At 43.8% G+C, this 12,023-nt stretch overlaps 1 protein-coding gene across 1 annotated transcript in view; it reads right to left on the reverse strand.

Moving 5' to 3' along the window:
- The window catches only part of LOC308397145 (NACHT, LRR and PYD domains-containing protein 3-like), a 93,816-nt gene that overhangs the window by 27,368 nt on the left and 54,425 nt on the right, over positions 1 to 12,023 (reverse strand). The window lies entirely within an intron of this gene.

A 12,023-nucleotide genomic window follows, 5' to 3' on the forward strand; every position in this document is an offset into this window, starting at 1 on the left:
TGATGGCAGCTGGCAGGTTGGAGTTCACATGAAATATTGGCTGTATGAAGACTGGAAATATAGATGATAAAAACATGCAGCCAAACATTTGTGCACATGGATAAACTATCTGATCCAAAAAGCAGGAAGTGCCACAGCTAGAAAATGAAAGTGTGTAACAGCTGAAGTCAAATGTAATGCAGAGTTGAATCTGCACTTGGATCCATCTGTGAAAGGTCCACATGTAGGGATCACATGAGTCCTGATGTTTGTCAGTCAGCTTGATAACTCCATCTACTGTGGCTACATATACTGGGCTGGTAGCTCCACAGTGTTGGAAAGAAACTATTAAATGTGCAAAGTTTAAAATCATCGTCTCTTCTAACACAGGAGCCATGTTGAGTTTAGATCACAGCCGACCACCGGCAGTCTGAAATGGAATGAAGCCCATTGAGAGCCAGCAGGTCTAAACAGGAACGCACCCATTTGTATGTGTGGCAATGATGTGGCTGCAGCTGACACAGGATTGGTTCAAACTAAACATCAGACACATTTCACAGAGTTCACAAATAAACTCGTGTTTTTATCTTTGAAGATCATCATAAAGTAGAATTTATGGTCCAGTAGAAACAGCAGGAGGTTTGAGCCCTTCTGATGGCAAGGCAAGGCAAGTTTATTTGTGTAGCACAATTCAACAACAAGGTGATTCAAAGTGCTTTACAGAGACATTAGAAACAAAAACAAATAAAAAGCACGATTTAAAATTGATTAAAACAAGCAAACAAACTAACTAACTAATTAACAAACAAACAAACAAAACAGTATATAAAATCAAAACAGATAAAATCAGAACAGTAGATAAAATCAGTAGTTAAATGTAAGTTTTGAAATTTAAGCTTAAAAGTGTGGATTTGGTGCTTTATTCAAATGCAGCTGAGAACAGGTGAGTCTTCAACCTGGATTTAAATAAACTGAGTGTTTCAGCTGATCTGAGGCTTTCTGGGAGTTTGTTCCAGATATAAGGAGCATAAAAGCTGAATGTAGCTTCTCCGTGTCTGGTTCTGACTCTGGGAACTGATAAAAGACCGGATTCAGATGACCTGAGGGATCTGGAAGGTTCATACTGGGTCAGGAGGTCACTGATGTATTTTGGTCCTAAACCATTCAGAGCTTTATAGACCAGCATCAGAACTTTAAAGTCTATCCTCTGACGGACAGGCAGCCAGTGTAAAGACCTCAGAGCTGGACTGATGTCCACTTTTTTGGTCTTAGTGAGGACTCGAGCAGCAGAGCTCTGAATGAGCTGTAGTTGTCTGACTGATGTTTTAGGTAGACCTGTAAAGATGCTGTTACAGTAGTCAAGCCTACTAAAGATGAATGCATGGACTAGTTTTTCCAGGTCCTGTTGAGACATCAGATCTTTTATCCTTGAAATATTCTTGAGGCGATAGTAAGCTGACTTTGTTATTGTCTTAATGTGTTTTTCTAAGTTTAGGTCTGCATCCATCACTACACCCAAATTTCTCGCCTGGTTTGTGGTTTTTAGATGTATAGATTGAAGTTCTCTGGTGACCTGTAATCGTTTTTCTTTGGCGCCAAAGACTATTACCTCAGTTTTGTTTTTGTTTAGCTGGAGAAAATTGTACGGGGCCTTGGTCTCCTGGTGACATTGTGATATATATTTGTGTGTCATCTGCATAGCTATGATAGTTTATTTTGTTGTTCTTTATAATCTGTGCCAGTGGGAGCATGTAAATGTTAAACAGAAAGGGTCCCAAGATGGAACCTTGGGGAACTCCACATGTGATACTTGTCTGCTCAGATGTGAAGTTACCTATTGATACAAAGTATTTCCTGTTTTCTAAGTATGTTTTGAACCAGTTTAGTACAGTTCCTGAAAGACCTGTCCAGTTCTCCAGTCATTTGAGTAATATGTTGTGGTCAACTGTATCAAATGCTGCACTGAGATCCAGTAAAACTAAAACTGACATTTTTCCACTGTCTGTATTCAGACATATGTCATTAAACAGCAGAAACAGGATTTGGAGGAAGATGTTAACAGATCAGAAAGAATTGTACACTGTGAATCAATGCAAGTCTTTCTATATAGACAGATCTTTAATAATCCCTCAGGCAGGTTCCTCTGGGACAGTCACAGATAGAGATGCCAATTCAGAATCAGAATCAGAATCAGAATCAGAATCAGAATCAGAAAGGGGTTTATTGCCAAATGTTGAGCAGGTTTACAACATCAGGAAATTGCTGCGGTGCTTCAGTGCAAACATAGTGTCATAAATAGCACTTAAATAGACATGAAAAAAAAGTAAAAGTAAGAATAAGAATTAAAAGTGCTACGTAGAAAGATATATGCATGAGATATACATGAGATATATACATGAGAATAAGAATTAAGAGTGCTACGTAGAAAGATATATACATGAGTGCAGGTGGTGATCAGTGCCAAACATGGAATGATGCAGTGACACAGCGTAGGGTCATGTGTTAGTGGCGGGAACAGTCATATGGTTATTGTTCATGAGTCCAACAGCAGAGGGGAAGAAACTGTTCTTATGGCGAGAGGTTCTGGTGCAAATGGACCGGAGCCTCCTGCCTGAGGGGAGCAGGTCAAACAGACTGTGTCCAGGGTGAGAAGGGTCAGCTGAGATCCGAGCTGCACGCCGCAATGTCCTGGAGGTGTACAGGTCCTGCAGAGATGGGAGTCTGCAGCCAATCACCTTCTCAGCAGAGCGCACAACACGCTGCAGTCTCTGTTTGTCCCTGATAGTGGCTCCAGCGTACCACACAGTGATGGAGGAGGTGAGGATGGACTCGATGATTGCAGTGTACAACTGCATCATCGTCCGTGTTGGCAGGTTGAATTTCTTCAGCTGCCTCAGGAAGTACATCCTCTGCTGGGCTTTCTTGATGACAGAGGTGATGGTGGGCTCCCACTTCAGGTCCTGGGTGATGGTGGTACCCAGGAAGCGGAATGAGTCCACAGAGGTGATGGGGGTGTCAGTCAGGATGATGGGGGGGAGTGGGGCTGTGTGCTTCCTGAAGTCCACAATAATCTCCACTGTCTTCTGGGCATTCAGCACCAGGTTGTTGTGGCTGCACCAGGACACCAGACGTTCAACCTCCCTCCTGTAGGCAGACTCATCCCCGTCCGAGATGAGCCCAATAACGGTGGTGTCATCTGCAAACTTGATTAGCTTGACAGACTGATGGGTGGAGGTGCAGCAGTTGGTGTACAGGGAGAAGAGCAGAGGAGAAAGAACACAGCCCTGAGGGGAGCCGGTGCTGATGGTCCGGGAGTCCGAGACATTCTTTCCCAGCCTCACATGCTGCTTCCTGTCCGTCAGGAAGTCAGTGATCCACCGGCAGGTGGGATCAGGCACATTCATCTGGGAAAGCTTGCCCCGGAGATGGTCTGGAAGGATGGTGTTGAAGGCAGAGCTGAAGTCCACAAACAGGATCCTGGCGTAGGTTCCTGGGAAGTCCAGATGCTGCAGGATGAAGTGTAGGGCCATGTTGATGGCGTCGTCTACAGACCTGTTGGCTCTATATGCAAACTGCAGGGGGTCCAGGAGGGGGGCCGTGAGGGTCTTGAGATAGGAGAGAACTAGGCGCTCAAATGACTTCATGACCACAGATGTCAGAGCCACGGGTCTGTAGTCATTTAGTCCAGTGATCCTAGGTTTCTTGGGGACAGGGATTATGGTAGAGGACTTGAAGCAGGCAGGCACATGACATGCCTGCAGTGAGGAGTTGAAAATGCCAGAAAACACTGGGGCCAGCTCATTTGCACAGTGTCTGAGGGTGGCAGGAGACACACCGTCTGGGCCGGGAGCTTTCCGAGCATTTAGATTCTTAAACTGCTTCCTCACATCTGCTTCATGAATATGAAGAGTTGTGGTGGGAGGAGGGGGTGTGAAATCCTCTTTTGTGTGGGGTGAGGAGGGGGGTGTTGTAGGTGAACAGTTTGAAGGTGGTGATGGCTCTATGGAGGGGGGAGAGGTGGGGGAATGAGTGTCCAAAGTGTCTCTATTGTTGGGGCCGTTGGAGGTGTGAAGGCTGCCTGATGGCTCGTCAAAACGACAGTAGAAGTCGTTGAGGGTGTTGGCCAAGAGCAAGTCGTCAGTGGAGTGGGGGGTTTTAGGCTTGTAGTTTGTGATATTCCTAAAACCTTTCCACACAGAGGCCGAGTCATTCTCTGAGATCTGCTGCTGCATCTTCTCAGAGTGCTGATGTTTAGCAATGACCACTTCTTTAGTGAACCTGTACTTGGCCTCTCTGTAGTGGTCCCTGTCTCCGCTTCTGAACGCCTTTCTCTTTTCCAGCCACAGCTTTTTGAGTTTAGGAGTAAACCAGGGTTTGTCATTGTTATAACTCACCCTGGTGCGAGATGGCACAATGCTGTCCTCACAGAAGTGGATATAGGAGGTGACAGTGTCCGTAAACTCGTCCAAACTGTTAGAAGCAGCCTTCATTGTGTCCCAGTCTGTGGTCTCCAAACACGTGCGAAGCTCCTCCACAGCCTCGTTGCTCCACAGTTTTTTAGTCCTCACGACAGGTTTGGAGAGCTTCAGCCTCTGTCTTTTTGACAGAGGCTTCTGACGTCCTTTGAAAGCCTGACTTTGAATCTTCATCACTCGTCATGCACACAGATGTTAATTCTACATATTCCTGGTACTGAACTCTAAATCAATATGAAGAAAATGCTCCTGCTAATCTGCATCTATGTTGATATCAAATCCTTTTCCAGCACATGGATAAATCTCTATAAATCTTTCAGTCTGATCAGAATGGGCACAGTGTTGTTATTGCAGCTCCCTGAAGTTTGAAAAGCTAATCGTCCATTTTAACGTGCTCGTGTAGGATTGTGTTTTCTTCCTTTGTGCAGTTCTTACAGTAAACATGTTTGAATATTTCCTGTTGCCCTGATGCTTCTTCCTGTTGGATAAAGTTGGTTTGAATAACATGTTCTTATAGGTTTCAATGAACTTCAGACTGTGATCCACTTACAAAACTGTCTCATGTTATTGGAACGATCCACATTTGCATCCATTCACGGTACATTTGACATCTGAACACGTTTGTACACATGATGAAAGGACAGATGGTGTTTGTGTGTCCTTCTTAAACTTAGTGTGGATGTTTCATCATGTAGAACTACTTAGAACAAAGTCTTTGGGAACATTTGGAGAACACGTTTAGGAAAGTAACATCCTGTCACGGTCCTGGTTGTTAACAGATCATCAAAACACTGGGTCTTATGACCCAGTGTTTTGAGTTTTAGTTCATTTTGATGTGTATAGTTTATGTTTAAGCCCTTCAGGTTTTCTAAGTTCATTTGTTACCATGCCTAGGTGATTTTAGTTCTTATTAATTCCCCCTCGTGTTTCCAACCCATGTTAAGTCTCCCCTGCTCTTCATGTGTTTCATGTCTGTGTCTTACGTTGTCAAGTTCTGGTTGTCATGTCTGCGTTTCATTATGTTTCCTGTTTTATTTTGGAAGGAGTCGTGTGTTCTTGGTTCTTTGTATTTAGCTTCACTGCTCCTGTCATTAGGTTCATGTTAGTCAGCTGTTTCCTCTTGTGTCTCCACTTCCCCTGATCACCTCATGTGTGTATTTAAGTCCTCTGTTTTTGCATGTCATTTGTCAGGTCGTCTGCTCATCCATACCCTCACTTCAGCATTCTATGTCAGTTCACCACGTTTAAGGTTTTTCATGTTTAGCTTTAGTTCACCCAGTTTAGGTTATGGTTTAGTGTTCACCTGTGTCCTGCTGTTTGTACTCCTTTTTTGCTGGCCTCAATAAACGGCTTATTTTCTGTTAAATCTACGCCACGTTCAGTTTATGAAGTTGCGTTTGGGTCCTTTTGCCAACACCTACAGTCTGCCCTCGCCAGACTGTGACACATCCTGGTAGAACATTTTCTTAAAGCAGAGCAGAGCTGCAACATGACTGTGAGGATTCAGAAGAATAAAGTCAGAATACTTTATTATTATGAAGACTAAAGTGCACCTTAATGCTGCCGATGAACACACATGTTCTTTGTGAAAGCATGTGTGAGCACAGCTGACGTGCACCACACTGACCTCACTCGCCCCATTTCTTCATCCACTTCTTGCTCTTGTGCTTGAAATGAGACGCAGCAAAAGTCGGAGGCTCTAAAATCCACAAAAAGGGGGCTCGTTAGATCAGGATACTGGATGTGATCCATAGAAAACATGGATAATACACCACTTTATTTGAAGACAACTGTAGCACTGCCTCAGTTCTGGATGTTTCCACAGACTCCTCTGTGCACCTAAAGGAAAGGTCAAAGGTCAGCAGCACATGTAGTTGGGACAAGTCTTCAGTTGCACAAACTACACAATCATTTTCCTCCAATGACGACTTTTCACTTGCAGAAATGGTCCTGTGTGATTTCCAGGCTGTGATATAAAAACTAGTTCCTAATGGCAGCGACTCACTCAGTAAACATGTGTTTCCTTCACCAACCTCACACACAGATCCAACAAGATCAGGAAGTGGGCAGTATAGTACAATATGTGTTATTCTGTGCTGCACTGCCCAAACTAAAGATCTGCTGAAGTGTTGGAAATGATTCAGATGTTTATTTTGGACGATACAGCAGAAGATCAGACATGAAAGTGGAGATAACACAGAAGACCTGCAGCAAAGGTCAGAGGTCAGACTGGGCCCCTGGATTCAACAATGAGCCAATGATCATCAAGCAGTGACTAAAGCAGAGCCCTGACGTTCTGACATTCATCACACAGTCAGAACAAATGTCTGCTGATGACTTCATCTCATGAAACGACTGATAGATGTCAGTTCATTGATCAGCTGAGCTGCTGATCTTCATCGTCACAGAAACATTCAGCTTGTTTCAATCAGTAAATAACTCCCACTACTCCCAGTTTGAACTGTTCCCACTCAAAATGCTGTGAGAACAATGATCATTGTAGAACTTCACAAACATCACGTGTTGTTTTCCACATGTAAGATCAGCAAACACACAGAAACTTCCTGTTGCCACACACGGCCTCTAAAATCTCTTCCACGCTTTCTGTCTGAAGTCCACTCTCTGTGTCGGATCCACAGGAAACAACAAGATCTTATTAACATGGTTTTCAATGTGTCTCCTTCCAAAAAGTCCAACCAATGAACAAATGTGTGTATTTGTGGAGGCCGAACAAAAGCATGACACATTTCTCTGTTTCTATAAACTGGAGTCAAACACAAACATGAAGAGTTTCACTGACAGACTCCAAAATGCCCCCACAGTGGATCAAAGGGAAATCCTACAGTGTGGCCAGAGACTCTTAATGGCTCCAACATCAACACATCCACAATGTTGGATCCAGTTCTGCCTCACAGAGTTACTAAGACACACCCTCTGCCAGCATCACAACAGCTCCACCTGCTTCACCTGCCTCCTCAGCATCTGTACACCTGAAGAGAAAAGAAAGGCTCCAACAGCTCAAATCTACAAAGGATTCATGAAGTTTCATCCAACAATAACATGTTTGCCTTCCACAGTGTGCTGTTAGACACCACTGTACCTCTGCCATTTCAAAAAGAGCAGCTTGGGAACATTTTGGCTCCAAACACTTTGTGTTTAAGTTCTTTGTTTTCTTTGTGAAGCCGACAACATCTGGAGCTTTGTGACTCATAGAAACATCATTTTGTTCTTTAGATGACAGCAGATTGGGACTGAATAATCAATCACTATCAAACCAATAAAGACAAACATGCTGATTTTACAGGAACTTTGTTGGAGAAGCTGCAAAGACATGAAACTGGTGGAGATCCCAAACCAGTTGATAGTGCTGGTTATTCCAAATAAAGCTGTTTCCCTTTGAGATGAAATGACTTTCTGTCCTGATATATAATAAAGATGTTGTTGTTTTTGAGCCCCTGTATTAAAAGTAGTTTAAAGTCAGCTTGAGTTTGATGTCTTTATGTCAAAGCTGCTCATGATGTTGAGCTGCTGATGGAATAAAAACAATATAAAAGCATGTAGTCCAGACTTAAATGTAGCCTGTTGTTAGCTGAGGTCCACACACAGTGTTTGACAGTGTAAAGTGTGTGAAAGGGCTGCTGGTGGAGCTCACTAGGATGAGCAGGTGACCACGAGGTGGAGAGCAGCTGGCCTGGCTTTGACCCGGGCCACGCCCCCTTTCTCTCTGCTTTGCTGTCACTTATCTTCACTGCTCTGTCCAATAAAGCTGAAAAAGGCCCCGAATCAAAGAAATCTGCTGCAGCCTCTGAAATGTCTTCTGTTTCCTTCCCGACGGCTTTTTCACCGTCAGCCCATCAGACAGTCCAGCAGCATTTATGATGATGTCATGATGTTGAAGAGGCTGCTACGGTGGCCTCCCATGACCCCCAGCCTCATCACAGCTGAGATGCAGACATTTGAAAACATTCAGCAGACAACTGAATAACAGTCCAACACAACAGTCTGTGTGCAGACACACACTGACCTTTCATATAGTCAAACACAGCTGGTTGAGTCATTTCTCTGTGAGTCTAAAGTGAATCTAGTATTTGAAAGTCCACTTCCTGTATTTGTTGTTGAAGACTTCTTCAGCTTCTTCTCAAGGACATCAGCTGCTTGTTTGGCAGCAGAGGCAGTTAAGAAGCTTCCTGAAAAACACTGAACAGTGAGTTCACTGTGGCATATGACAGATTCAGCTTTCTGTGTGCAAATGTGTCTGTGTCGACCTTTCAAATGCTGTTGAATCCAAAACATCAGCGGCTCCTCGGCTGCTCACTTCATGCACTTCTGTCTGTGTGACAGTCCAATGACATCACAGCTGTTTCCAGCCCCAGTGTCTCAGGACTGGACACCTTTAAACATGTCGAGGATCAAACAGCGTCCAGCTAAACACACATGAAACTATCAGAGCTGACAATCATTCCAATAACATCTAATGGTTCATGTATGTAGACACAGGACTACAAGGAAATGGCTCTCAGCATCTGGCTGTGGGAACACATGAGTCCCTGTTTGTGTTCAGATTGTGTGCATGTTTTAGACGTGTGTCACATGTAGAAACACAACAATCCCACAATGACACACAGATGTGTTTGACACAGCTGTGCAGCTGTAAGTTGTTTCTAATGATTCATTGAAGCTCTTCTAACATTCTGGAGACGATCAGTACATGAATCTGTTCAACACGACAACAATTTGACTTCAGTGTGAACGTTTGCATTAAATAACCTTCTTCATCCAGCTGACAGCATCTTCATCCTATGATGTGAACAGTTCCTCCTGTTGATGACAAACCTCTGACAGGATCTGCTTGAGGAGCTTTTTCATGTGCAGCTCTCTGAGCTCAGGGCTGAGCTGCTGTTTCATCTTTAAGAGCTGCTGCCTCCTCGCCGGACTTGTTCTCCTCTTCTTCTCCTAATGACACCATTTCTGCTTCATATTAAATTCAATAAAGATGCTGACATGTATCTGTAGCAACAACATCATTGAATCTAGAACAACTGGAGCCAAACCAGTGGCTCTGCTGGGATCACTGGTGAGCCAACACTTCCTTGTTGATGCAGATTTCAGGGCTTCCTTTTGCTCCTCCGTTATAACTGTTCTCTCTTCTCAACACATGATGACACAAAGGAATCAGCAGTGACAAAGATGATGCTGAAGAGAAGCACACACTTCACACATATAACAGAGCAGTGCAGTTACACACACCTCTGCTCGACATCAGGCCTCAAACAAAGACACAAAACACTAACTTGACTCTAAACAGAAGAAACGAGCAGCTGTTTCTGTTCTGTGCTTATTTATATTTGACACACATGCTTCTCTTTGTGCAAACACACATCGCACTATAAGGGTAACCTCGCACACAATGATTGGACAGCACAGTGATGATGCTGGGAGATCCTATACGCAGCAACACAGAAACACTGAGAACTTTAAACAATGATGGAAAGTGTTATAAATGACTTGTTGGCCTCTGATCTGTCACAAACAGCTGAAACGTGTCTCTCATGAGTCACATGAAGGTTTTTGACAGAAAGGACAAAAAGTAGCTGCAGTCAGTTTGTGTCATTTTTATATTTATTCATCTGGGAGAAAAATCTGAGGGACATTAAAATGTGTTTTCAACAGAGACAAGAACATGAATATAACAGAACAGGTAAATGAACATGTTTCAAGTAAACAGCTGGACTGATCAGGTCCAAACACAGAGTGATAAACTTGTCAAACAGCTGTCATATCTTTATATAGAAGCTCTTTATAAATGCTGCTCACTGCAGTCTGTTTACTAATAATGTCAAAGTGTTAGAAACACAGAAACATCAGAATGGTCTTTGTTCACAGAAACCTGTCTGGGATCCTTTGTTGTTCTTTTGATGCAGAGTTACATTATAAATATAAAGAGTTATTTCAGAGTCTCATCAGTTTTCCTGCATGTCTTTATTTAACACATCAGCAGGGCTGAAGCTCTCATGTTAAACACACACTGATCTATGGACACGTTCATGTGTTTCTAACAGAACCAGGCTGTTATCAGCCTGCACTAACATTATGTCACACACACTGAATGTAACAGTGACAGTTTACATCATCACACAATCAGCTGTGATTGTTTCACTGTCATCAAACGAGTCAACAGGAAGTAGAATCAATAGAAACCAATCATTTACTGACAGCATGTCTGATGGAAATAAGTGCAGATTATGTATGAAGTCTAACTGCACACAGTAACTGTGTTACAATAAGGACTTAACAGCGCCCTCTGCTGGAGTGTTTCAGTACTGCGTTAACTAGAATACACCACCTCCTCCTCACACCACCTGCTACAGCTCTACTCTTCTATGACTACAGTCATCCACAGCACTGATGTGAGGTCACATGGTTCATATGTAAGGAGCACAGCTGACCTCAGGTCAGTTTAATGACTGTGAGCAGCAGCTGTGTTATTGTCACTGTGACAGGGAGACACTCTCAGACACAGCGCTCATGTCAGCTTGTTCTCATGCAGGAGGATCAGGAGCTCCATGTTTGTCTTTCTGTTTGAATCATGATGTGTTTGTGCCATCAGAGTCTGTCATGAGTACTCAGGGTTTCACAGCAGCTCTTCTGGATGCTGACGAGGACTCCAACCTCATGTTTCACCTCTCTGAGCTTCTGATGTCTGTGAACACTCGTGTTTCTTCTCTGGGCTCATCTGGACAAAAACACCTTTCTGTGTTTGGCTGCAGCCTCATTCTGACTGACAGGAAGTGTGTTATCCATGAGCTGCACTTCTGTGAGGAAGTTTCCTGCTGTGTTTCCTGTCTGTGGACAAACACGAGTGTTCCAGCTGAGGACTTGGTTCCTTCCACCTGTCCATACAGGACATCACGCTGTCTGCAGCTCTGTAAATGCAGCTCCAGGTCCTTCCACGTGCTGCTCTGTATTTGTGCAGTTTGTAGTGTGTCCTGGGAAACGTAGCACACATGGTGTTCTTCTGCTGTTTCCTCCTTTCACTGAGTGTGAAACACTGACGCTGTGCTGTTGTTCACAGAGGGGAGCTGATTCTAGCTGCAGCTGGACTCTGTCATCTAACTGAATGTGTTGGTGCTGATCACGGGGCTCTGAGGGGGGAGCAGCAGGAGGACTCTGGATGCTGACGTCAGTGTATCTGTGGAAGCTCCCACAGCGTGTCTGTCATTCAATATTGTGCTGTATATTGTATCTATGCAAAGATGAACAGACTGTGTGTTCACTGGTCTCTGTGCTGCAGCTCTGATGTCATCATCACTCCCTCCTCCACCCTCAGCAGTCCCAGCATGCTGCTGTGGTGCACCCCACCCTCACTCTACACCTGAGCCACAGACCACACCCTCCACCTCAATATACACCACAGTTTTCTCTGCTGTGGAAATGAGATCAGGAGGAAATCATCATTATTATTATTTAATAAACGCTCACATTAATGTGGGCTTATTTGTTTCATATTAGAAACATTAGTTGAGTGTTTTTAGTATAAAATGGTCAAAGTCCCTCTTTTTGCTCCTCCCC

Source organism: Rhamphochromis sp. 'chilingali', assembly GCF_963969265.1.
Source record: "Rhamphochromis sp. 'chilingali' genome assembly, chromosome: 1".
NCBI lineage: Eukaryota > Metazoa > Chordata > Actinopteri > Cichliformes > Cichlidae > Rhamphochromis > Rhamphochromis sp. 'chilingali'.